Raw genomic sequence first — 27,310 nt, 5'->3', positions numbered from 1 at the left:
GAGACGCAAGAAAGAGGAGATATGGGGATATATGTATATGTATAGTTGATTCACTTTGTTATAAAGCAGAAACTAACACACTATTGTAAAGCAATTATACTCCAATAAAGATGTTAAAAAAAAAGAATCATTTTTTAGATTCCACATTGAAGTGATATCGTATGGTATTTGTCTCTTTCTGAATTATTTCACTTACTATGATAATCTCTAGGTCCATCCATGTTGCTGTAAATGGCATTATTTCATTCTTTTTTTATGGCTGAGTAGTATTCTATTGTGTGTGTATGTGTGTGTGTGTGTATGTGTGTATATATATATACACTACATCTTCTTTATCCATTCATCTGTCGATGGACATTTAGGTTGCTTCCATGTCTTGGCTACTGTTAATAGTGCTGCTATGAATACTGGGGTGCTTTATGTATCTTTTCGAATTAGAGTTTGCTCCGCTTATGTGCCCAGGAGTGGGATTGCTGGATCATATGGTAACTCTATTTTTAGTTTTGTAAGAACCTCCATACTGTTTTCCATAGTGGCTGCACCAATTTACATTCCCACCAACTGTAGGGGAGGGTTCCCTTTTCTCCACACCCTCTCCAGCATTTGTTATTTGTAGACTTTTTAGTGATGGCCATTCTGACTGGTGTGAGGTGATACCTCATTGTAACTTTGATATGCATTTCTCTAATGATTAGCAATGTTGAGCATCTTTTCATGTGCCTCTTGGCCATCTGTATGTCTTCTTTGAAGAAATGTCTATTTAGGTCTTCTGCCCATTTTTTGACTGGGTTGGTTGTTTTTTTGTTCTTGAGTTGTATGAGCTGATTGTAGATTTTGAAAATTAAGCCCTTGTGCATTACATCGTTTGCAAATATTTTCTCCCAGTCCGTACATCATCTTTTCGTTTTGTTTATGGTTTCCTTTGCCGTGCAAAAGCTTATAAGTTTGATTAAGTCCCATTTGTTTATTTTTGCTTTTATTTCTATTGCCTTGGGAGACTGACCTAAGAAAACATTGCTATGATTTATGTCAGAGAATGCATCACCCAGATACCAAAACCAAAGATGCTACCAAAAAGAAAATTACAGGCCAATATCTCTAATGAATATAGATGCAAAAATTCCCAACGAAATATTAGCAAACTGAATCCAACAACACATAAAAAAGATCATACACTACAATCAAGTTGGATTCATCCCAGGGTCATGAGGATGGTTCAGCATATGCAAATCAATCAATGCAGTACACCATATCAACAAAAGAAAAGAAAAAAACACACACAATCATCTCAATTGATGCAGAAAAAGCATCTGATAAAATTCAACATCCATTCATGATAAAAAATCTTACCAAAGTGGATACAGAGGGAACATATCTCAACATAATAAAAGCTATTTATGACAAACCCACAGCCAACAAAATAGTGAACAGTGAAAAGCCGAAAGCCTTCCCACTAAAATCTGGAACAAGACAAGGATGCCCAATCTCACCACTTCTATTCAACATAGTATTGGAAGTCCTAGCCACAGCAATCAGACAAGAAAAAGAAATAAAACAATCCCTTTTAAAATCACATCAAAAAAAAAAAAACCACTTAGGAATAAACCTGACCAAGGAGGTGAAAGACTTATATGCTGAGAACTATAAAAACATTATAAAGGAAATTGAAGACGATTCAAAGAAATGGAAAGATATCCCATGCTCTTGAATTGGAAGACTTAATACTGTTAAAATGGCCATTCTACCCAAACTAATCTATAGATTTAATGCGATCCCTGTCAAACTACCCATGACATTTTTCACAGAACTAGAACAAATAATCCTCAAATTTATATGGAACCATAAAAGACCCAGAATTGCCAAAGCAATCCTGAGGAAAAAGAACAAAGTTGGAGGCATAACCCTCCTAGACTTCAGACAATACTACGAAGCTACAATAACCAAAACAGTGGTATTGGCACAAAAACAGACACATGGATCAATGGAACAGAATAGAGAGCCCAGAAATAAACCCACACACCTACAGTTAATTAGTCTTCAACAAAGGAGGCAAGAATATAAAATGGGAAAAAGACAGTCTCTTCAACAAGTGGTGCTGAGAAAGTTGGACAGCTGCATGTAAATCAATGAAGTTATAACACACCCTCACACCATGCACAAAAATAAACTCAAAATGGCTTAAAGACTTAAACGTAAGACATGACACCAGGAATTCCCTGGTGGTCCAGTGTTTAGGACTCTGCACTTCCAATGCAGGTGGTGCGGGTTTGATCCCTGGTCAGGGAACTAAGATCCCACATGCCATGCAGCACAGCCAAAAAAAAAAAAAGAGACCATAGAACTCCTAGAAGCGAACATTGGCAAAACATCCTCTAATTAGGTCTTGAAATCCCCCCTACCCTCATAGAGAAATCTTCTCCCTCTCTTGAATTACTGTAATCGTTTCTTAAATGGAGCCCTGCCCCTAGACTTGATCCTTCCACTCACTTCATAAGCCAAACTACAGAGTTATCCATCTATTGATAAAATGCCAAACTGGTTATGCTCCTCTCCTGTGGCCTTTGGGTAAAGCTCCAAACCTCCAACATCCCTTTTAGAGCCTGTGGAGATCTGGCTGCTTCTCTCCTGCACTCAGTCCTCCACACCTCACAATCACTTTCGCTTCCCAAAAGATGCCAGTTTTATCGGGCCTTTCTCCTACGCTATCCTCTCTGGCTAGAACATTCTCTCTTACCTTATCCCTCTGTATCCAAACTCTTATTTAACTTTTAAGTTTCAGTTTAAATATGTCTATAGTCATATTTAATCTTAGGTTTGAGATGACTCCTAGACACTGAAACAGATATGTCAAGAAAGCAGCTAGAAATTTCCAGCATACAGATGGTAATACAGATGATCAAACTTACCTGGAGAGAAATTATAGCTAGAGAAGAGGTTTCAGGCCTGAGATCAAGTCAATGAAGAGGAGGAATCAGCAAAGGAGATTATTAAGTGAGGCAAGGGAGTTGGGTTGTAAAGACCAAGAGATATGAGTGTTGGAAAGAGGGGGAGAATCATCTGTGCTGAATGTTGCTAGAAACTGCCCTGACAGCTCCAGATGGGTATCTCCTGCATATTTCCAATAACACCCCACAACCCAGCCACAGAAGTGATCATACTGTTTAATACCGAGGCAGCCATTTGTCTGATCCCTTAGTAGTAAGAACTGACTTTAATTGACTGTAAGTAAGAACTTTGTCAACCTTATTTATCGTTACAGATTTCAGCAGTGAGTTCAAGATGCACTCAGTAAAAAAAACTTGTTGAATGACTTAATCACCGGGACACATACGTGTAAGTCCTCAAGGAATTTACATACATTTGGGGAAAACATATGGAAACCATTATTTATAATACAAAGCAGGGTGTAATCAGTGCTGGCAAAGTAGTACAGCCAGCGTGCAATGGCTGAACTGTGGAACGGGAGAAAGCTTCCTGCAAAAGATGATACTGAAGTTAGGGACTGAAGAAAAGAGCAGGCTATCAGAAAGTGGAGGCTTGAGGTTTTTTGGGGTTTTTTTTTAACACCTTTATTGGAGTATAATTGCTTTACGATGGTGTGTTAGTTTCTGCTTTACAACAAAGTGAATCAGTTATACATATACATATGTCCCCATATCTCTGAGGCTTGAATTTTTAAAACAATAAAAAGTTGTTGTTAATTACCCCACTGTGGCAAGGCAGAGGTTATTTACATATGTTCCTGTGAGTGGCAACACTCAAACTCTTCACTCTGGCAGAAATGCAGGGTAAAGATGAGCATTGTATTTAAAAATACTATTATTTATGCATTAGTTATCTCAACAGGGTATGACCATGGATAATTTTAGTCTTCTTTACATTTTCTAGCAATTTCTAAATTTACTATTCTGCTATAATTTGCAGGGAGGGGTTTAGTTTTATTCTTTTTAAGACCAGAGTTTCATCTGGGCAAATTGAGAAAAGAACTTAATTCAAAAACGATATCTTTGTACATACACAAAAAAGTCAGTAATTTCCAGAATACTATTCATAAAAATTCCACAAATCTTAGAAGAGTTTGAAAACTGCATTCACAAATCTGGCAGAATTAAAATTAAATTTCTGTTTAAAAATGGAAATACAACATAATAAATGAAGTTAACATTAATTTTTTCCTACTCTTGGATGCTGAAAGATTCTAATGGAAATGAAAAAGATGAGATCACCCACCAGTAATAGGGAAAAAATGAGGCCATGGACAAACACAGTGTGTTTTGATTTATTAAACCGCAAGCAAGCTTCACTTCATCCCCCATGAGTGATGGCTTAACCGGTTGCCAAAGTCTTCTTTTCCACTAAATACCTTTGTAAATATTGTGGTTACTCTGATTTATAGCCATCTCCTTCAGACAGTGTATCAGTAGAAAAGAATCCCTTTCCCAACAAATGTTAAAACTACCATATGTGTAATCGTCTCACAAACCTCACGCTAAGCATGGGTTTCAGGGTTTGCAGGAGGAAAATTATAGGAAAAGACCAGTTCTGGAGGCTGTGTCTGCGGTGACTCATCCCAAAGTGGGAACGCCATATCCAGAACGCCAGAGAGAAACACCTGAGTTGTCAACAGGGGACTTTTTTAAAGATAAGAACCTAGTCCCAGAGAAGGATGTGACTCACCCAGTCCTCCCTGGGAGGCAAGAGGCCAAGATGAATTCTGGCCCTGATGCCTCTGAAGTGACGTTTACCACGTCTGCTCTCCAAACACTCAGGCAATCTGGTTTTCATCTCGAAGGCGTCTGACTCCTATGGCTTTATGGGTGTGTGGAGCCATAATGGTGATGAGAGTCGGTTTCTGCTGATGTGGGCTGCAGAACATAGTTCTACCCATCCTCCCATTTCTGCTGGGGGAAGGAGCACTGCAGGGGTGAGCTGTAAAGTGACTCTAGCTTGACTGTTGTGGAAAGAAAGAAATCAGACTAACTTGAAGTCACTCTTTGTTCTCCCATTTCTCAGCAAGTCAGGCAAATCATTTAACTCTGTGAAGCTTTAGTTTCCTCATTTAGCCTCTGTAATACTTCAGCTTTCTTCCCCTGTAAACTGGAGGATAACAAGGTACATCATTGGGTTGAAGGATTTATTGAGCAATGTGTCCAGCAGAGAACTAGGCATCTGGCACAAAGTGGAACTAGTTAATGCTGCTGGTTCCTTTGTTTCTCTTCCATCCCCATCATGTATAGGAACAGGCGAGGACCTGATTCTGCCAATGCACATACTAAAAATGTCTATTCCTAGGTTATTTTGCAACTCTACAAAACTAAGTGTTATAATAACATGCGTTATATTTTTAGCTTTGAATGCACACTCTTATGGCAAAAAATGACTTACTGTAGTTTTTAAGAATGGAAATTAAACCATAAGTACCAAATGTGATTTTCTTTGCACAAAATTTCTCCTCTACAAAATTTAACCTAAACTCTCTTGAACTCTTGTCAGAATATTACAAGTGTTAAAACAGGTTAGTTTGGATAAGCAAAACAATATCCTGGCTATAGGGACATGATATAAACTCACATCTCCTTTCAAGCCTAAACTTAAATAAACATCTATAAAAAGTAGAGAAAAAACCAAAATTTAAAACCCCTCTGAGCAGTAAAACCAGTAATTAGGTAAATTTTGCATTTCTGTATTTCCATGAGTTATCTACAATAAGGAATACAGGAGGAATAACAAGTTTTGGAGGGTAGATAGTACATCTTGTTTTTCTGGATGTGCTGATGCAATGTGTGGGAGAGATCTAAGCCAAGTTGAACAAATGGAAGTTGGCAATTTGAATATAAATCTCAGGAGACAGTTTAGAGCTTAGAATAGATCCGTAGCTCAGTGGCATATATTAAAGCAATGTGATTACTGCTCGTTTATGTTTGCTTAATGGATGAACAAGATCTTGAGGGAGAGCAAGGACAGACAGAGAAGAGGGCTATGGAGGATGGGGAACATCAATGTTTACAATGTGTAAGTGGGTGGGGTGAGGGCAGTAAAAGATGATGAGAAAGAAAGTAAGAAAGATAGAAGTAAGAACAGACTGACTTCCAAGAATAGGGCAATCAATAAGAAAATGACAAAAAAAAAAGAAGGCTGATTAGATAGCTTCCGGGGGCCACTGGACATTTGAGAGGACACTTTCACAACAACCATAAATGCCACAGCAGAATCGCAGTAGTAGCAGAATTTGTTAAGGAACAAATGGGAAGTTGAATACATGGAGGCATTTCCTGTAGATATTCTTTTAAGAAATTAAGGAGAAAATGGGAAGATAAAATAGATGGCAGTTTGAGGACAGCCAGACAGGATATAGTAAGATTCTTTCTGGCTTACAGAAGCTGAATATATTAGTAGGTGAAGAAGAACAAATTATGATTATGCAAAATGCCATGATACTGATTCAAGGACACCAAGATTCCATTGAGACACAGTCACTGCCATCACTGAACACCTGGGCATGAATGTCACACTCTCGAGACAGTTGAATCATTTAGGTTTAGGTCATGAATACAAAAGAATGGATACCTGGGAGGTGTGAATTCATACACAAGACTAGACTGGCAAATATTAAAGGTCTCCTCCCAATCCACAGATAAGTTTATGAAGATGCTCTCTTCAGTCATGTATGAGAACCTACTTGCTTCTCACATATTTATTTGCTGTACGTTTTTTACCCAAATCAGATTATTTCAGAATAGTTTCCTTGATTTGTATTACACTACAGTAGTACTTTGCTTATCTCAAGAGCAAAGTACATTTAGAAACATACGATATCACAGAGGACATCATTTTTGGGAATTGTGGTGTATCATGAAACCACTACACCCAAGTCCTTACCATATGATTTCTCCACTCAGAATATTTCCTTCTCTGAAAACTATGGTTTCCACTCATGATATTTCTTGGTTTGTAATCCTAGTCCCACACTTAGACCTGGGTGACAGGGTATCTCTGGAGTCTCTGAAATGGGCTCCACACTGGTCCTCCTCTGGCTCTCCCCTTCCCACTAAGCAAGGGGCCCACATGCTTTCTCACAGCTAGCACCTCCCCATCAAGGTCATGCTCTGGGCATGCACCTAACACCCCAGAGTTTCCTGCCCTAGTGGCTTAGTTTCCAGGGCCCATGCAGGCCTCTTCCCTGGCTCTATCACCCTAAGGACACACCAGCTGCTAGTGTGAGCAACCCTAGGCTCAAAGGGTTTGCTTGTATGCAGTTGAGGAGGAACTTGGAAGCATGGGCTGGGTGTCCACACAAGCAGGTCAAAACTTGGAGCAGAACATGGCATGGGGTAGGAGGGAAATGGCTACCATCCTGCTCCTTCCTGAGCCACCATATTCTTGTGGAGGCAAATTCTGAGAAGTTCAGCTTTCCAGGTAGTTATAAAGGATGCTGGACAAGGTAAGAGAATGGAGCCCCAACATAATTTATTTAACTATTTCCTAGCTTGATTTATAATTTTGCACATTTGTAATATCATATATGAACCTTCATTTGTACTCTTGCCTCAATCCCTTCATCCTTTCCAGCCTCCCCAAATGATTGTTACTGCAGCACAATAGGAAATCAAACGAAGATGAAATGAAGAAATGATAGGCCCTAGGAACACTTGTTATATCAAATGTAACCTCTTACACTTTACTCAAATCTTAATACAAGGAACGGCACTAATTCATTAGATTTTTCCTCTTATCAAGACTCAGCAGGGCTTCCCTGGTGGCGCAGTGGTTGAGAATTGGTGCCTGCCAATGCAGGCGACATGAGTTTGATCCCTGGTCCGGGAAGATCCCACATGCCGCGGAGCAACTAGGTGCCACAGCTGCTGAGCCTGTGCTCTGGTGCCCACGAGCCACAACTGCTGAAGTCCGTGCGCCTAGAGCCTGTGCTCTGCAACGAGAGGCCACTGCAATGAGAAGCCCATGCACCACAACCCAGAGTGGACCCCGCTTGCTGAAACTAGAGAAAGCCCGCGCACAGCAACGAAGACCCAACGCAGCCAAAAATAAATAAACAAATAAATAAAGATACATGTCAACTAAATTAAAAAAAAAAATGGGCAGAAGACCTAAATAGACATTTCTCCAAAGACAACATACAGATGGCCAAGAGGCACATGAAAAGATGCTCAACATCTTTAATTATTAGAGAAATGCAAATCAAAACTACAATGAGATATCACCTCACACTTGTCACAATGGCCATCACCAAAAAATCTATACAATGAATGCTGGAGAGGGTGTGGAGAAAAGGGAACCCTCTTACATGGTTGGTGGGACTGTAGATTGGTACAGCCACTATGGAGAACAGTATGGAAGCTCCTTAAGAAGCTAAAAATAGAGTTACCAGATGATCCAGCAATCCTACTCCTGGGCATATATCCAGAGAAATCCATGGTTCGAAAGGATACAGGCACCCCAATATTCATTGCAGTGCTGTTTACAATAGCCAAGATATGGAAGCAACCTAAATGTCCACTGACAGATGAATGAATAAAGACGATGTGGTACATACATACAATAGAATATTACTCAGCCATTAAGAGAATGAAATAATGCCATTTGCAGCAACATGGATGGAACTGGAGATTATCATACTAAGTGAAGTAAGTCAGACAGAGAAAGACAAGTATCATATGATATCACATATGCATAATCTCAAAAAAAGTGATACAAATAAACTTATTTACATAACAGAAACAGACTCACAGACTTCGAGAACCAACTTATGGTTACCAGGGGGGATGGGTAGGGGAGATGGGATAGATTGGGAGTTTGGGATTGACATGTACACACTGCTACATTTAAAACAGATAACCAACAAGGGCCTACTGTATAGCACAGGGAACAGTGCTCAATATTCTGTAATAACCTAGGGACTTGCCTGGTGGCCAGTGGTTAGGACTCAGTGCTCCCAATGCAGGGGGCTCGGGTTTGATCCCTGGTCAGGGAACTAGATATCACACACTGCAACTAAATATTCCACATGCCACAACTAAAGATCCTGCATGCAGCAACGAGGATCCTGCGTGCTGCAACTAAGACCCAGAGCAGCCTAAATAAATAAATAAATAAATAAATAAATAAATAAATTCTGTAATAACCTAAATGGGAAAAGAACTTGAAAATGAACAGATACATGTACAACTGAATCACTTTGCTGTACACCTGAAACTAACACAACATTGTTAATCAACTATGCTCCAATATAAAATAAAAATTAAAAAAAAAAAAGAAAATCCCTTAGCCCAGAAAAAAAATGATATCATCGAGTTCAGTGTCTGAGAATTACCTTCTGCAGCATTTCCAATAGAATGTCATCTGGTTTCTACTAGAATACTTTCAGTCTAGTGGACTCAGCATCTCAGTAGGCAGCTCAGTTGGACACTTCTAGTTATGAGAAAGGGCTTTTGTTTTTTAAAATCAACCCAAATCAGCCTGTCTGTATCCTCTGTCCATTGATTTTGGTTCTAGTCTCTGGAGCACAGCAGAACAAGTCCATGGCCTGTTTTAATACCTACAGTCTCTTCTGTCTTTGTTCCTCAGTCCCTCTAAATTCACCTGGCAGGGCCACTTCTCTCAAAAGCCAAGTAGCCGAATGTGAATGAATTCTTGTGCTACTTTCTGTTCCATTGGTCTATTGTTTTTCCTTGTGTTATTACCAAACTGTCTTAATTACTGTAGCTTCTTATATTAAGACTTGATATTTAGGACAGAAAGTCCTTTAGCCTTGTTCTTCTTCAAGAATGGCTTGGCTATTCTTTGGCCTTTGTATTTCCATGTACATTTTAGAATTTGTCTAGTTTAATAAAAACAAAAAAATACATCTTTTTCTTTAATTCTCTAACCATAGAAAGACACAATTCATTTTTATTTATTAATTGTATATCTGGAAAACATGTTAGATGATTTAATAATTTTTCTGAAAGTTATTTCAGATTTTCCTTTTCTTTTTCTATTGAGGTAACATTGATTTTTAACATTGTATAAGTCTCATGTGTACAACATTATATTTCTACTCCTGTATACCCTGCAATGTGCTCACCACTGAAAATTTATTTTCCGTCTGTCACCACACATTTGAGCCCCTTTACTCATTTCACTCTCCCCAACCCCTCCCCGCCACCATTTCAGATTTTCTATGTATACAACGATTTTACCTGGGCTAATCAGAGATTTTTCCTTCCTTTACTTAATTTTTTAAAAAAAAAATAAATTTATTTCTTTATTTGTTTTTGGCTGCATTGCTGTGCGTGGGCTTTCTCTAGTTGCGACGAGCGGGGGCTACTCTTTGTTGTGATGCGTGGGCTTCTCATTGCGGTGGTTTCTCTTGTTGCAGAGCACAGGCTCTAGGCGTGCAAGCTTCAGTAGTTGTGGTGCACGAGGTCAGTAGTTGTGGCTCATGGGCTCGAGAGCGCAGGCTCAGTAGTTGTGGCCCACGGGCTTAGTTGCCCCGTGGCATGCGGGATCTTCCTGGACCAGGGCTCGAACTGGTGTCCCCTGCACTGGCAGGTGTATTCTTAACCACTGTGTCACCAGGGAAGTCCTTAATTTTCTACTTATACCTTTAAAACATTTTTTTCTTTTTCTTGCTTTACTGCACTGGCCAGGACCTTCAGTGGGCCTGCTTGTCTTATTCCCAGAAAGGGAAAAATTTCAATATTTCAACATTGAGTATTTTTTAATAATAGCTTTACTGAGATATAATTTATATATCATTAAATTCACCCTTTTAAAGTATACAATTTAGTGTTTTTAGTATTTTCATAGTTGGGAGCCATCACCACTACCTACTTTTGGAACATTTTGGTGACTCTATAAAGAAACCCTGTACCCATTAGCAATCACTCCCCATCGTGCCATCCCAACTCTTACCCTCCTCACCCCAATAACCACTCATCTACTTTCTGCCTGTATGGATTTGCCTATTATGGACATTTCATATAAAAGAGTCACACAATATGTGGCCTCTTGTGACTGGCTTCTTGCACTGAGCATAATCTGTTTGAGGTTCATCCATGTTGTAGCATGCATCAGTGCTTCATTCCTTTTTATTGCTGAATAATATTCCACTGTAGAAACAGACCACACTTTATCCATTCATCAGCTGATGGATATTTGAGTTGTTTCCACATTTTGGCTGTTATGAATAGTGTAGCTACACAATTCAAAATTCGTGTATAAGTTTCCATGTGGATTTATGTTTCTCCTTCTCTTGGGTATATAGCTAGGAGTGGAAGTATGTTGCTTTTTTGTAGATAACTCTGACAGACTAAGGAGTCCCCTTCTATTTCTAGTATGGTAACAGCTTTTTCTCTCTTCCTTCTTTAAACATTAAGGTGATAATATAATGTTTGGATTTTATCCTTAAATCAACCAGGTATTTCTTAAATAAACCTGGTGTAGTCATGATATATTATCCTATTTATATACTGCTAGATTTGGTTTGCTAATATTTTACTATTTTTAAAAATCTATGTTCACTAGTCAGACTGATCTATAATTTTTCTTTCTTGTAATGTCCTTGTCAGGTTGCAGTATGGTATGGTTATGCTGACCTTAAAGAATTGTTTGGTAGAATTTGTTGATTAATATAGGCCTATAGTATTCTTTGTGGGAAGGTTTGAAATGATGGATTCAATAGTAGACAATTCAGATTTTCTATTTCTTCTTCTGACAGTTTTATTGTCTTTTTCGAGGAAGTATCCATACTGTCTAAATTTGCTGGCATAAAGTTGTTCATAATATCCTCTTATTTTAACTGTTTTCACTCTGTAGTAATAGAAATTTTCCTAGTCCTCATACTGGTGACCTGTGCTTTTTCCCTTTCTCCTGCATCAGTCTTGCTACATATTTTATTAGTTTTGTTAAAAAAAATTTTTTTGGCATTGTTGATCCTGTCTCCTGCATGAATTTTTCTATTTCATTGATTTTTTGGCAAACACCGCCAGGGCAAAAAGGTGCTCATGAACCCTCTCAGATCTAAACCCAGTGATTCTTTATGGTCTTTTTTTTAACCTCATCGACGATTTTAAGATGTTTTTAAATAGTGATCCAGTTTTTTTAGTTGTCTTTGATGGGAAGGTTGGTAGAATCATCCAATCCTCCAGTATTAGATATAAAAAACTGAAAATTTTAACTGTGTATTTAAAAATTTTATGCTACTTATATATATTACCTATTCAAAAATACGAAAATCATTTAAAAAATAAAGTGGCAGGTAAATGGACATTTTACATATTTCCGGTGGGAGTATACATTATTAGAATGTTTTTGGAAAGCAATCTGGAAAAATGCACCAAAACTCAAAAAGGGGAAAAATCCAAATGTCCACTGATAGGGGACTGTATCATGGCATATGCATACATTAGTACTCCACTTAAATGTAAATATTCCTCTGAGAGGGTAAATTCAATGAAAGCAAATGAAGCACTGTCACACTTCAGTGTGAGTTAGCTGAAAAGGCATTTAACTATGGCACCAGGAAGGGATATAGACTAGGCCTGAAGCAAGATAAGACTCCCATTTCTGAGAGGGGAAATTTAGCTTTATCTGAGCAACTACACCCTTAAAAGAAAGACTAACTCATTGAAAATATTGAAAAGGTGACTTTACTCAAACACATGTTTTGGAGTTGGAACCCATGCTGGCTGTGCTTGTAGCCTGGGCACTCAGGGACCTGCTGACACCCTGTTTGGTGACCAACACCAAACTCTGCAGAGAGGCTGTCAGAGCCAAGCTTTAGAACATAGTTGTGGCTGCAGTAATAAAAAGGAGGAGAACACCAATACCAGCATTTCCCATGTACTACTGTGGTTAACATAGTTTCTGCAGGACTCATGTAACAGTCCATTAACCCACAAGATTTTAGAGCAGGGACCTCAGAAACTGTATAATCTGGTTCTCTGCAACTTTGCCAATCTTGGTATGATAATCTTGGCTATTCCTCTATGCTGCTATTTAAGTTTCTTCTTTTTCTGCTTGTTTAAAGTTTTTTTTTTTTTTAAGTTATTCTTTTTTTTTCTGATCTGGTTATGAAAAGCTCAAAACATTATAAAAGTACAGAATTACATACTAAAATCCTCCCATAATTCCATCACCCAAAGATAACCACTAACAGTTTGTTGTTTATTTCTTCCAATTTGTTCTCTAGGAAGATGCTAAATTGTATACATGAAAAGAAGGGAACATAATAGCACGTGTACTATTTTAAAATTTCTTTCTTCCTCTTGGTATATTGTGGACAATTTTGCATGTCTGTATAACAGTTACTTCAGTCTCTCTACGTAGCTTTATGGCAGCCTACTGTTCCCTATCAGTATATAACTGGTTAATTCCCCTCCCACCTTGGGAACAATGCTTCAAAGTACTTTCCTAGAGGCACACTTGTGCAGAGAAAGATGTGTTTCTACAATGGATTCCTAGAAGTGAAATGCTGGGACAGAGTATAGCTATTGTTAATTTGTCCTGTTTCTTATTTATTTATTTGGCTCTGCCGGGTCTTAGTTGCGGCACATGGGATCTTTAGTTGCTGGCATGCGGGCACTTTTAGTTGGGGCATACGGGCACTTTTAGTTGCGTCATGCGGGATCTAGTTCCCTGACCTGGGATCGAACCTGGGCCCCTTGCATTGGGAGCGTGGAGTCTTAACCGCTGGACCACGAAGGAAGTCCCTGTCCTGTTTCTTTTGAGGACAACTTAACAATAGTTATACTCTGTCCCAACATTTCACTTCTAGGAATCCATTACAGAAGAGTTTCTCAGACTCACAGACTTAGAGAACAAACTTATGGTTATCACGGGGGAGGAGTGGGGGGAAGGGATAGTTAGGGAGTTTGGGATTGACATGTATATACTGCTATATTTTAAATGGATATCCAACAAGGACCTACTGCATAGCACGACGAACTCTGCTCAATGTTATGTGGCAGCCTGGATGGGAGGGGAGTTTGGGGGAGAATGGATACAGGTATAGGTATGGCTGAGTCACTTTGCTGTGCACCTGAAACTATCACAACACTGTTAATGGCTATACTCCAATATAAGATAAAAAGTTTTTAAAAAAAGAACATAAGTTTCTGTTTGCCCTAAGCAATGTGTCCAATACTGCATGTCATCCACATTTTTTTCCTCTCAAAACAATGTATATATTTCAAATCAGGCCACATTTTTTTTAAAGACATTTTTTTAGAGCAGTTTCAGATGCACAGAAAAATTGAGAGGAAGGTTACAGAGGTTTCCCATATATCCCTAGTCCCCACCATCACACAGCCTCCCCGATTATCAACATCCCCCACTAGAGTGGTGCATTTGTTATAACTGATGAACCTATACTGACACATCATAATCACCCAAGTCTATAGTTTCATTATGGTTCACTCTTGGTGTGTACATTCTATGAGTTTAGACAACAGTATAAACACGTGTATCCATCATTATGATATCATACAGAGTATTTCCACTGCCCTAAAAATGCTCTGTGTTCCACCTATTCATTCCTCCCACCACCAACCCCTGGCAACCACTGACCTTTTTACTGTCTTCATAGATTTGCCTTTTCCAGAATGTCGCATAGCTGGAATCACATAGTACATAGCCATTTCCGAACTGCTTTTTTTACTTAGTAATACGCATTTAAGGTTCCTCCATGTCTTTTCATGGCTTAATAGTCCATTTCTTTTTAGCAGTGAATAATATTCCATTGTAGGATGCACCACAGTTTATCCTTTCACCTACTGAAGGACATCTTGATTGCTTCCAAGTTTTGGCAACTATGAATAAAGCTGCTGTCAACATCTGTGTGCAGGTTTTTGTGTGGACGTAAGTTTTCAACTTATCTGGGTAAATACCAAGGAGCAAGACTGCTGAATTTTTCTAGGAAACCACTAAACTACCTTCCAAAGTGGCTGTACAATTTTGTACTCCCACGAGCAATGAATGAGAACTCCTGTTGCTCCACATTCTCACCCGCATTTGGTATTATCAGTGTTTTGGTTTTTGCAATTCTAATAGGTGTGTAGTGGCTTCTCATTCTTGATTAAATTTCCAAAGCTCTTTCCTGATTGTGGGTAGGTATTTTGGGGGGTAGATGAGGGCAACTCCTATCTCTAATGTTAGAATCTTCGCAAATGTTTGGTAATCTTGGGCTACCTGCTTATGTTAAAAACACTGACCCAAAGCTCTGAATGTGTGGGTGGAGATAGATAGTCAACTTTGTGCTTGTACTGGGTTGAGCTAGTCTGGATTCTGAACATGGGGGTTCCCATTTCTACTAGACACCCAAGGTCAAGTGGATGAGAACATGGGTTCAATTTGGGGGTAAATGCCTAATACTTGGAACAAATTATGGAGACATCAGTAAGGTTGGGGTCATATGCCCTGCTTCTCTTGAGTACAGTTTCCCAACGAATCTCACCATTCCTAGGATCTATAATTTCTAAACCTGGAACACCCTCAGAGTTACCTTGTCTCACACATGTTTTGTTGTCATCTGCCAGACAGAGCCTATGTACCTTCAGTCTTCAAGGAATTTCTCAACATTTCTTGTCTTCTAATAGTACTAATTATTTTGTAATGCAGTGTTACATTTTTAAAAACAAACATAGTTTTTGTTATTTTTAGGAATTTGGGTGGCCCATGTGCTCAGTCCATCATCTTGATTTGATCTATCCAGGTCATGTTAAGATTTTGGAAAAACAAAAATGTAGCTTCTCTCTGTCAAATAATTTAGACCCATGAGGTAAGTAAGAATTAAAAAAAATAGATATTATAATTACCTAGTCTACGACAGGCATTTTGTATGTGCTATTCATTCTATCTGCACAAAAATTTGAAAGATAGGTATTACGATCCCAGCTGTACAAAGAAAAAACTTTAGTCACAAACAGCAGTAACTCACCCAAGGTCCCCTATAAGCAGCACTGTGGGCCAGGAACCTTGATCTGTCTCCGACCTGCTTATTTGCAGATGAAGAAACTGAGGCTGAGGTAGATAACTAATTTGCCAGTTACCTTAATCAGAAGCCTCATAGCTCCCTTGCATATTTTCTTCTTATTGCTTAAGGTTGGAAGTTACATAATTTCAATGACATTAATATGTAACAGCATGCTGTTTTGTTAACAATATTGTGTGTGAGACTGGTGTGGCCGGCAGAGAGCCGATGAGAGAGTTAAATAACATTAACCCAATTAAAGGCATTCCAGGAATGCACAGTCCTCTAACTTGGCAACGATGACATCTCTGCAGTCTGACAAAGCTCAAGTGATACGCAGGCTAGTATGAACGTTAAGATTTTTAATGTAATTAGTCTATGAAAATCACTCATTTCTTAATCAAGCTCCACTTTTGTGCTTCCAACTCCACCTTCTCAGCCTACAGACTAATGCTTTTTTCCCCCTCTGCTGCTTTCCACTTTTCCCATGATTTAGAACAAATATTTGCCTTGGTAACTATTTTCCCTGGTTACTCTCTTGGCTGATTTTCTGCACAAAGAACCGAAAGGCATGTATCCCCAAGGGAAGCAGTTATTTTAGATTTTGCAAAGAAGTCAGTTAACATTTTTCAACATTCCCTTGTTTGTTTTAAAGAAAGCTCTGGTTTTGTTTCATTTTCATCTGGAGACTTAAATGACACCAAGCAAAGCCTACTTAGTTTAGATTTCCAGGTAAAATGTTTTAAATTTTAAGTTTCTACTAAAGCATGTGGAATGGTTTTAATATTTGGCTGTTTTATGTTGCAAATATGTTTAACCCTTGAGGAAATAAGCTCTTACTAATAGATTTTAAAAGTTTAAAGTGTACATTATTTTGTTTATTTGTTTTTTTCAGGATGACTACTTCTTAAGTATTTAAAACTTTATGAAATTAGGATTCAATATATTTTTATATGTTTAAATAGAATTACATGCTCAATAGAAGTATAAGTTGGTTTGAAAATTTCATTCTTTTCTATTTTTAAGTCCTAAAAGAGCATAAAGGATTAATTAAAAATGTTTTTCATTTTAAGCCTATAGAGTGAAGTTAAAAGGGATAATAGGCATCTCATGGCTTTGTGTAAAAGTTTAAAATTTAATTTAAACCCTTTAAAGCTTACTTAAGACAGATGACGAAGAATTTTAATGGAAAAAAAAACAATAAGTTAACCAAGATTTACAGATGATATTTAATGTTGGGATAAACACAATAAATGTTAAAAAGAAAGAAAATTTTACTTGATCAAAATAATACATACAGTGATTAGACCTATTGTGTCATAAAAGTTTACCCCTAGAAACATATTCACTCGATTATAAAGTTGTTTTTGGAGTAAATATTAAAGGCAATGTGAAATTCTATAAATCACTGAAAATAACAAAGGCCTAGGCATCAATGATAAAATTAGTATTGAGAGGCCATTTCATAAACATTATTTAAACATTTCAATTAGACTATTTAGATTCTGATTTTGTTAAAATTAAGATAGCTCTGTAAATTTATTTTTGTACGTATCTATTTAGATTTCTGGGTAAGTAAAAGTGAGCCAATTTGGGAGGGGGGTGGAAGACAAAGAGGGATGGGGATAATGGGAGAAGGGTGAGCTTGGGCAAAGTTCTGCTAAGTAAGAGGCTCAGGGACAATACGATGCCTGAGACCCTCATGGAAGTTTATCTCCAGAGCCCTTAGATCCAGGGCCTGACTCCTCATAACTCTCACCTACCACAGGATGGAGAGTCACATATATGACTGTCAAAGCAAGAATATCTCCATGTACAGATTTTATGTAGAGCACAGAATTTATGCTCTTTGTCAGAGCTCACTTCTCCTGCCACTCAGCAAATTCTACTTCTACCCTGTCTCACAGTGCAACTTTTCATATTGCTTTCCCCTGCTGCTGTTGCTATTTCTTCCCAACATATTACCTTGCTCTCTGAATGGACTTTGACAATTTTAGCCGCCAATCAGCTAGGGGATTTGCTCCTCCCTTACATTTTGCATGTTAGTTTTTCTAAAACTAATATAGATTACAAAAAGTTGTTCTAATATAGTTTCATTTCAGTGACCTACAGTAAAGGGTTTGAAATGACTGCAGTAATTAATGTACCTATATACTGAAAAAAAGATTGCATGCTGAGGTTAGTTGACATGAAAATAACTTACAGGCTGCTATTTGTTGAGCCAAGGTAAAATGGTGACAAGTCAGCATATGATCCAAGTACATACTGACTACAGGAGGATAATTCTGGCAGATGAAGTTATAAAAAGAACTGAGATTCAAGAGGGCAAACTAAGCAGATATCACTCTTTTCCTCTTACCAAATACCTAGAAATAAGAGAAGATATATTACAAACAAATACACACATGGATATATAGCTGCAGTAGGAAATAAGAAGGGGAGCTTCTGGTGAGACAGAAACTGTGAGGAATCCTTCAAATACAGAGAGAAGATGGGAATGAATTTAAAGAGGAAAACCATAGCCTTGAATAGGTATGGGAGAGAACTGTGTAAAAAGAGCTTCTGTGGAAAAGAAAGAAGTCATTAGAGTAAAAGATCCTAAGAAGGATACATTAAGGAAAAAAAAAACACCCCATACATTATAGTAAAACTTCTGAATATTAAAAATGAGTTCAAAATCTGAAAAAAAAACTTCTACAGAGAGAGGAAAAAAGATTTGTTACAAGAGATGAGAATCAGATTCAATTTAAACTTTACATCAGTAACAGATATAAGAAACAAATGGAACAATACCTATGAAGTATTGAAGGAAAATTATTCTAAAATCATAATTCTATTTCCAACTAAACAAAATGATATTTTCTGACATATAAGAATTCAAAACTTTTACAACCTAAAACATTCTCTTAGAGAAAAATGATATATTTCAGGGAAATAAAACTAATCTGATGGAACTCATGCTTCTTATAATGGCAGACTATGCAATTCAGACCATTCAGCCTGCTGAGAATAATTAGAAAAAAATAGGAAAAATAACAGGGCCAATATTTGGGATAGGACTGGAATCCTAAGAGGTCTGGAACAGCTTTTCTTCTGGAGGCATCTGTGGAACCAGAAGAGGTGACTGAGAAGCTTCGTATAGCTTTAAAACAGCCTCTCAAGTCAAGACAGAAACAAAACTCAAGGAATGGGGCCAATCAAGTAGCAGGGGTGGCAGGGAAAAGTGATGCAGATGAAATCACCAGGTTTTGGTTTGGGACTTAAAGTATAATTATAATTAGTTATAGTGAAACTCAGCTTCAAATCATTCAATTTATGATTGATAGTGCCCTTAACCTCATGTCTGAATGTAAATCTTTTTAGGATAAATAATAAATATATCATTGTAGGCTTCAAAGTATATTCACAATTTTTCATATACAATGGCTGGCAATCAAATGCCATCAGGCATAGGAAGAAACAGAAGAAAATGGCTAAAAACCTAGAAAGAAATAACAGACAATAGAAATAGACATACAGAATGTCCTGAAATGGAGTTTTCAGACTCAGACTTAAATAAATGTGATTAATATGTTCAAAACGTGAAAAACAAGATTGAAAATTTCAGTAGAGAAACAATAAGAACCACTGAAAAGCCGAAAAACTAAAAAAACACAATAACAGAAACAAAGAAGTCAATGGATGGATTTAATAGCAGATAAACCACAGCTGAACAGATAATTAGTGAATGGAAGGGAGGTTAGTGGAATAACCAGGATCAATCACAGGGTGAGAGAAGGATAAAAAATACAAGAGAGGGAAAGTGACATTAAAGACATAATGAAAAGGCTATCATACATGTCACTGTAGTTTTGAAAAGAAAGAGGATAGAGAAGTAGGAAAGTATTATTTGAAGAGGTAAGGGCTAAGAAGTTTCCAAATTTGATAAATATCAGTCCACAGATTCAAGAAGTGCTATGAATCCTACATAGGATAAAAACAAGTAAATCATATCTATGTACAACAGAGTAAAACAGCTGAAAACCAAAGCCAAAGAGAATATCTTAAAAGCAACCAAAAAAGTTACTTTTAAAGGAGAAATAATTAGATTGACAGATGACTACTCAACACAAAATATGGAAACAAGAAGACACTGGAATGAAATCTTCCAAATGCTGAAAGAAAACACTTGTCAACCTAGAATTCCATATTTAGCAAATGCATCCTTTCAGAATGAACATGAGATATAAACATTTTCATATGACCAACAACCAAAAGAACTGGTCATCAGCAGTCCTGCACTAAAGGAATTACTAAAAGGTATTCTTTTAGGAAGAAAATAATCCTGATAGAAGACTGGAGATGCAGAAAGAAATAAGAAGAAAGAAAAAGGATAAATGTTTAGGAAGATCTAAATCAGTGGTTCTTAACTGGAGGCAGGCTGACTCCTTTCACCCCCAAGACACATCTGGTAATATCTGAAGACATTTTTGGTTGTTATAACTGAGAGGAAGGTGATAGTGGTATCTACTGGGTAGGAGCCAGGGATGCTACTAAATATACAAAGGCCAGCCCCCCCACCACAAAAAGGAATTATCCAACCCAAATGTTAATAGTGCTAAGGTTGAGAGAGCCTGATCTAAATGAACTTTTAGCATAAAATAATAATAATAATAATAATCTTTTGAGGGTTTAACATATATAAAGAATTAAAATATATGACAAAAGTAGTTTATGTTCTAGGATGAGGTAAGTAAAGTTAAAATCCAGAAAGAGGTAAAGGTACTAATTTATATTAGATTTGATAAGTCAAGGATGTATGTGGTAATCTCTACAAAGAACTTAATAGCAAAAAGTATACAATTACTAATGGAATAATAAAAACTAAGCAATCAATTAAAAAGAAAGCAAGCAAGAATGGAAAAAAAAACACACACACAGAACAGGCAGGACAAATAGAATACAAATATTCAGAAAATATATTTAAATTCAAACATATCAAGTGTTACAATAAATACAAATAGACTTTCTATTCCAATTAAAAGATAAAAATTGTCATATTGCACTAAAAATGATATGCTAATAGAAAATATATTGAAAATATGAAAGGCTGAAAGTAAAATGATGCAAAAAAATATATTAAGCAAACATTAATAAAAAGAAAGCAGCTACATTAATTAGACAAAGTAGATCTTATGACAAAACACACTACTAGAGATACAGAAAGTACCTAATGATAAAAGCACCAGAAATATATAACAATTCTAAATGTGTATATACCTATACCATGGCCTCAAAATATATTAATAAATATAACCAAAGTGGCTTATATTAAATTTCATCCAAAAATAAACCCAAGAGACAATATAGTTAAAAACAACAGAAAATCTATTATTACATTATTTATAAATTAAAAATTACAACTGAGGACATAAAAGTGCTCACTTTGGCAGCACATATACTAAAATTGGAACAACACAGAGAAGATTAGCATGGCCCCTGCACAAGGATGACAGGCAAATTTGTGAAGCATTCCATATTTTTACATAGAGAACAGACTTGTGGTTGCCAAGGGGGAGGAGGGGAGGAGGGGAGGGAGAGAGATGGGCTGGGAGTTTGGGCTTGGTAGATGCAAACTATTATATTTAGAATGGATAAACAACAAGGCCCTAATGTATAGCACAGGGAACTATACTCAATATCCTGTGATAAACCATAATGGAAAAGAATATAAAAAAAGAATGTATATATGTGTATAATTGAGTCACACTGCTGTACAGCAGAGATTGGCACAACATTGTAAATCAACTATTCTTCAATTTAAAAAAAAAGAAAAAAGAACATAAAAAATATTTCCAGAAGATATATGCACAAGAGTGTTTTGTTTTGTTTCGTTTTTTGGCCACGCCACGCAGCTTGTGGGATCCTAGTTCGCTGACTACAGATTGAACTTGTGCCCTTGGCAGTGAACGCTCGGAGTCCTAACAACTGGACCACCAGCGAATTCCCACAAGAGTGTTTACAACAGAGGAAAAGTGGAAAAAATTAAATATCCATCACCAAATTGTTTGTTACATAACTTATGGAACGAAAATAGAGTGCACAGACCAGATAGATTTACATACATTGACATATATATCCATATGACCACAATTTATTACTGAATGGAAAGAAAACAGATTGCAGTATATCGAACAATTCCATTTATGTTTAAATATATATGTTCATATATGTTTAGAAGGTATCATGAAAGATACCCTTAAACTAGGGGATGGGAAACTATGGCCCATAGGCCAAATTCTGTTTTCCAAAGTGCCATCAGAATACAGTTATGGCCATCCATTTACTTCTTGTCTATGGCTAGTTTTGGCTACAATAACAAAGATGAGTAGTTTTAACAGAGACTGTTGTCCTGCAAAGCTAAAAATATTTACTCTCTGGACCCTGAAGAAAAAGTATGTCTACCCTTGTACTAAACTATGAATTTTGGTTAAGGCAACTTGTTTTTTATGCCTATGTATCATTTTGAGTTTTTAAAAATTATGTACTAGTTTTAGAAACTTAAACACATCTTAAAAAGCATTGATAAAAAAAGATTAAGAACTCAGGAGAAAGAAAACTGTGTGAACATGGCTTTTATCTTTAAATCTCTTATGGGTCATGATGTGAACAACAAATTGTAGCTCAATCTAAGGAAGACTTTTCTGACAGAGCTGTCTGAACATGGAAGATAAAGAACTTCCCATTACTGGAAAAGCAGATGACTTCAAAGATTCATTCAAAATTTGAGTTCTATACAGTGAAGCACCATTATAAATGATATAGATTGCTAGGAAGCAAAAGCATCACCTGGCCACAATGAAAACACAAGCTGAAAGTAGGATCATAAATCAATGAACATGCAACTCTGACTAAATAAGCATATAAGCATACCACAGAGATGTTGTGTGTTTGGTTACAGACAACCACAATAAAGCTAATATTGCAACACAGGGAGTCACACAATTTTTTTTGGTTTCCCAGTGCATATAAAAGTTATGTTTACAGTATACTATATTCTATTTAGTGTGCAATAGCATTATGTCTAAAAAAATAATCAATGTTCCTGTCTTAATTAAAAAATACTTTATTGCTAAAAAAAATGCTAGCCATCATCTGAGCCTTCAGAGCATAATAATCTTTTTGCAACAGTAACATCAAAGATAACTGATCACAGATCACCATAACAAATATAGTAATTTGGTAATAATGAAAAAGTTTGAAATATTGTGAGAATTACCAAAATGTGACAGCATGAAGTGAGCAAATGTTGTTGGAAAAAAGGAGCCGATAAACTTGCTTGATGCAGGGTTGCCTCAAACCTTCAATTTGTTAAAAAATGCAGTATCTGTGAAGCATGATAAAGTGCAATAAAACGAAGTATGTCTGTACTGTCTCTATAGTTTTGTCTTTTCCAGAATGCCATGTAGTTGCAGTCACACAGTACTAGTCTTTTCAGATTGGCTTCTTCCACTTAGTAATAAGCATTTAAGATTCTTCCATGTCTTTTCATGGTTTAAGAGCTTATTTCTTTTTAGCGCTGAATAATACTCCACTGTTTGGATGTAACACAGTTTATTTATCCATTCACTTACTTAAGGATGTCTTGGTTGTTCCCAAGCTTTGGCAATTATGAATATAGCTGCTGTAAACATCCATGTGCAGGTTTTTGTGTGGATATAAGTTTTCAGCTCATGTGGGTAAATATTAAGAAGCATGACTGCTGGATTGCAGGGTAAGAGTATGTTTAGTTTTGTAAGAAATTGCCTAACTGTCTTACAAAGTGGCTGTATGGTTTTGTATTCCCACAAGCAATAAATGAGAGTTCCTGCTGCTACACACCCTTACCTCACAATTTGTCAGTGTTTTTGACTTTGGCCATTCTAACAGGGTACAGTGCTATCTTGTTGTTTTAGCTTGTGATCTACTATTTTAAAAATCCATATTTGGGAGAAGAAAGTAGAAATTCTGGATGATAACTGTGGATTTGTCTACTTCTTCTTGCAGCTATACCAGTTTTTTTCTTCATGTAATTTGAATCTGTACTGTTCAGTGTATAAAGGCTTAGAATTGTTACATCTTCATGAATAGATCCTTTTATCATTACATAATGGCTCTCTTTATTCTTCTTCATCTTATATTAATATAGCCATCCCCTTTTTTTATTGAGTTAAATATGTCTTTTCTTAAAACTTTATTTATTCATTTTTTTTTTTTTTTTGGCTGCGTTAGGTCTTCATTGCTGCGCGTGGGCTTTCTCTAGTTGAGGCGGGCGGGGGCTACTCTTCATTGAAGTGCGCGGGCTTCTCACTGCAGTGGCGTCTCTTTTGTGGAGCATGGGCTCCAGGCATGTGGGCTTCAGTAGTTGTGGCACGTGGGCTCAGCAGTTGTGGCTCGCAGGCTCTAGAGCACAGGCTCAGTAGTTGTGGTGCACGGGCTTAGGTGCTCCGCGGCATGTGGGCTCTTCCCGGACCAGGGCTTGAACCTGTGTCCCCTGCATTGGCAGGCGGATTCTTGACCACTGCGCCACCAGGGAAGTCCCCACTTTTCTTTTTTTTTTTTCCCCCACTTTTCTTTTGATTAGTGTTACCAAAGTATATATTTTTCCATCCTTTTAATTTTAACCCATTTGTATCTTTATTTAGCATGAGTTTCTTATAGGCAGCATAGAGTTGGGATTTTATTTTATTTTGTTTTGTTTTATTTTATTTTATTTTGTTGTGCTGGGTCTTAGTTGAGGCTTGCGGGCTCCTTACTTGTGGCATGTGAACTCTTAGTTGTGGTATGCATGTGGGATCTAGTTCCCTGACCAGGGATTGAACCCAGGCCCCCTGCATTGGGAGCATGGAGTCTTAACCACTGGACCACCAGGGAAGTCCCTAGAGTTGGGTCTTAATTTTTAAAAATTCAATCTGGACAGTCTCTGTGGCAGTTAATGAATTCACATTTAATATGATTTACATGTACTATGTTTTGGATTATTTTTATTATTCCACTTTATCACCTTTATTGGTTTATCAGCTATAACTCTTTTTTTGTTTAGTGGTTACCTTAGGGCTTATAGTATGCATCTTTAACTTATTACAATTATCTTATCTTCAGTTGATATTCCACTTTGCTTATAGTATTAGAACATTACAACAGTATATTTACACTTCCTCTTTCCTCCTTTCTGCTTCTGTTGTCATACATTTTACTTTCACTTAAGGTAGAAACCCCAAAATACAGTATTATTGTATTAATCAACACAACTGTTAAACAGATGACTGTATTAAACTAGCATCTTTTAAAGAGATTTAAAAATAAAAAAGTATTTATCTACAGATATGCCATTTCCTGTGGTATTCATTCCTTTGTGTAGATCCATAATTCTATCTGATATAATTTTCCTTCTACTTCAGCATTTCTCACAGTGCAATTCTGCTGGTGATTAATTCCTTCAGCTTCTCTATGTCTGAAAAAGTCTTTATGTTGCCTGTGTTTCTGAAAGACATTATCACTGAGTATAGAATTCTAAGTTGATTTTTTTCAGTACCTGAAAGTCATTGTTCCACTGTCTTCTGGCTTGTACTGTTTTGAATGAGAAGTCTTTTATTCTATTCTTAACTTTGTGTCTTTTCCTCTGGTCACTTTTAAGATGTTCCCCTTATTACTGGTTTTCAAGCAATTTGATTATGATGAATATTTGACATAATTTTCTTCATATTTCTTATTTTGGGGGTTTACTGATCTTGGGTATGTGGGTTTATAGTTTTCATCAAATTTGGAAAATGACCAGTCTTTATTTCTTCAAATATTTTTGTGCCTCCCTAGTCCTTCAGGGACTGGAACTGGACATAAATTGATCTTCTTGAAGTTGTCCCACAGTTTGATGATGCTCTGTTCATGTTTTTTACTGGTCGTGTGTGTGTGTGTGTTTCATTTTGGATAATTTCTGGGACTATGTTTTCAAGTTTACTAATTTTTTCCTGCAATGTCTAATGTGCTATTCATCCCTTGCAGTATAGTTTTTCCTCTCTCACATTGTAGTTTACATCTTTAAAAGTTCAATTTGGATTTCTTTAAATATCTTTCCTCTACGTCTTGAACACACAGATTATGGTTTTAATAACTTTTAATGACCTACTTAATAATGATGTCAGCTGTGCTATGGATGGGTTTCAATAGATTGATTTTTCTCATCATGGGTCAACAATTCCTGTTTCTTTGTGTGCCTAGTAAATTTTTGCTGGATTTCCCAGTACTTGTTGGGTGCTCTGGGACATAGTTAAGTTGTTGCACACAGTTTGATCCTTTCTGGAGGCTTGCTATTCAGTTCTGTAAATGGGATCAGATCAGCCATTAGTCTAGGGTAAATTGTTTTCTCTGATGTGCCGATGCCCTTCTGAGCACTCTGCCTGATGCCCTTTGCAGTACAGGTTCTCCACTATGACTGGTGGACACACAGAGTCTGCCCAGCCTTTTCTAGCCCAAAGGATTTTTTCTTTTTGTCCTTCATGGTAGTTCTTTCTCAAGTGTTGAGTAGTTTACTCATACAAATGTGCTAATCATACTCGGTTGAAGACTTGATATCTTTGGAAGTCTTTTTCAGGGTAGCTCTCACCTCCCTGTGCTCTGCTCTGCAAACTCTTGCCTCTCTGGCATCCCCAGGACCCCAGGTTTTTTTTTTTCAACTCAGGGAGATTGTTGGGCTCTGACTGGGTCCTCACCCTGGGCTTCAGCCTCGGCAGGAACTCCCTCCAGGCAGTGAGCAGGAGCTCAACTTGGATTTTCCCCCTCTCAGGGACTTCTGTTCTGTGCTAATCCATGGTTAAAGTTTGAAAAAGTATTCATTTCTCAAATATGTTTTTCAGCTTCACCATGTGCAGGGCCCTGTACTGCTCTTGAGACCAGCTGATTAAAAGTTACTCTTTGTCCCTCTTACCTCTTTATAACTGATACTAGTTTGCTGTTATTTTTATTTGGTGCAATTATGCTCTTTCCCCCCAACAAAGAAAATTATAACACTAGAGAATAAAATAATAAAATATAAGAGCTGGGAAAATGAATTGTGGATGATGTTAGTCACAGAATGACTTGGCAGAGAGGTGGAGAGAAACCTCCTGAGTAACCTCTGAAAACCTACAACACAGTGGTCCAGAGAGGGGTCGGCAAACTATGGCCTGGGGGCTAAGTCTGACCCACTGCCTGTTTTGGAATTTGTGTTCACAATTGTGTACATATTGTCTACTTTCATGTTACAAGGGTCGAGTGGAGTAGTTATGACAAAGAATGCATGGCCTGTAAAACCTAAAATATTTACTATATGGTTCTTTATAGAAAAAG

General features: G+C 37.2%; 2 protein-coding genes and 1 non-coding gene across 9 annotated transcripts in view; 2 read left to right on the top strand and 1 right to left on the bottom strand.

Annotated features, from left to right (window-relative positions):
- The window catches only part of CENPP (centromere protein P), a 224,912-nt gene that overhangs the window by 28,911 nt on the left and 168,691 nt on the right, over positions 1-27,310 (bottom strand). The window lies entirely within an intron of this gene.
- Positions 16,242-27,310, top strand: part of ECM2 (extracellular matrix protein 2) — a 36,664-nt gene continuing 25,595 nt past the window's right edge. Inside the window, exon 1 of one of the 4 annotated variants that reach the window (XM_059924398.1) lies at positions 16,242-16,307. The gene's annotated coding sequence lies outside the window, so the exon portion shown is untranslated. Of the gene's footprint in view, positions 16,308-16,589; positions 16,700-27,310 lie in introns of those variants that run through there. The other 3 variants (XM_059924400.1, XM_059924401.1, XM_059924399.1) reach the window with 3 other exon arrangements.
- Positions 21,384-21,490, top strand: LOC132368311 (U6 spliceosomal RNA). Its single transcript, XR_009504049.1, has one exon. It is a non-coding gene; the product is annotated as a U6 spliceosomal RNA (small nuclear RNA).

The sequence above is a fragment of the Balaenoptera ricei genome, chromosome 6 (assembly GCF_028023285.1).
Source record: "Balaenoptera ricei isolate mBalRic1 chromosome 6, mBalRic1.hap2, whole genome shotgun sequence".
Classification (NCBI taxonomy): Eukaryota; Metazoa; Chordata; class Mammalia; order Artiodactyla; family Balaenopteridae; genus Balaenoptera; species Balaenoptera ricei.
Note: the sequence above shows the minus strand (reverse complement) of the source record. Positions and strands in the feature narration are given on the sequence as shown.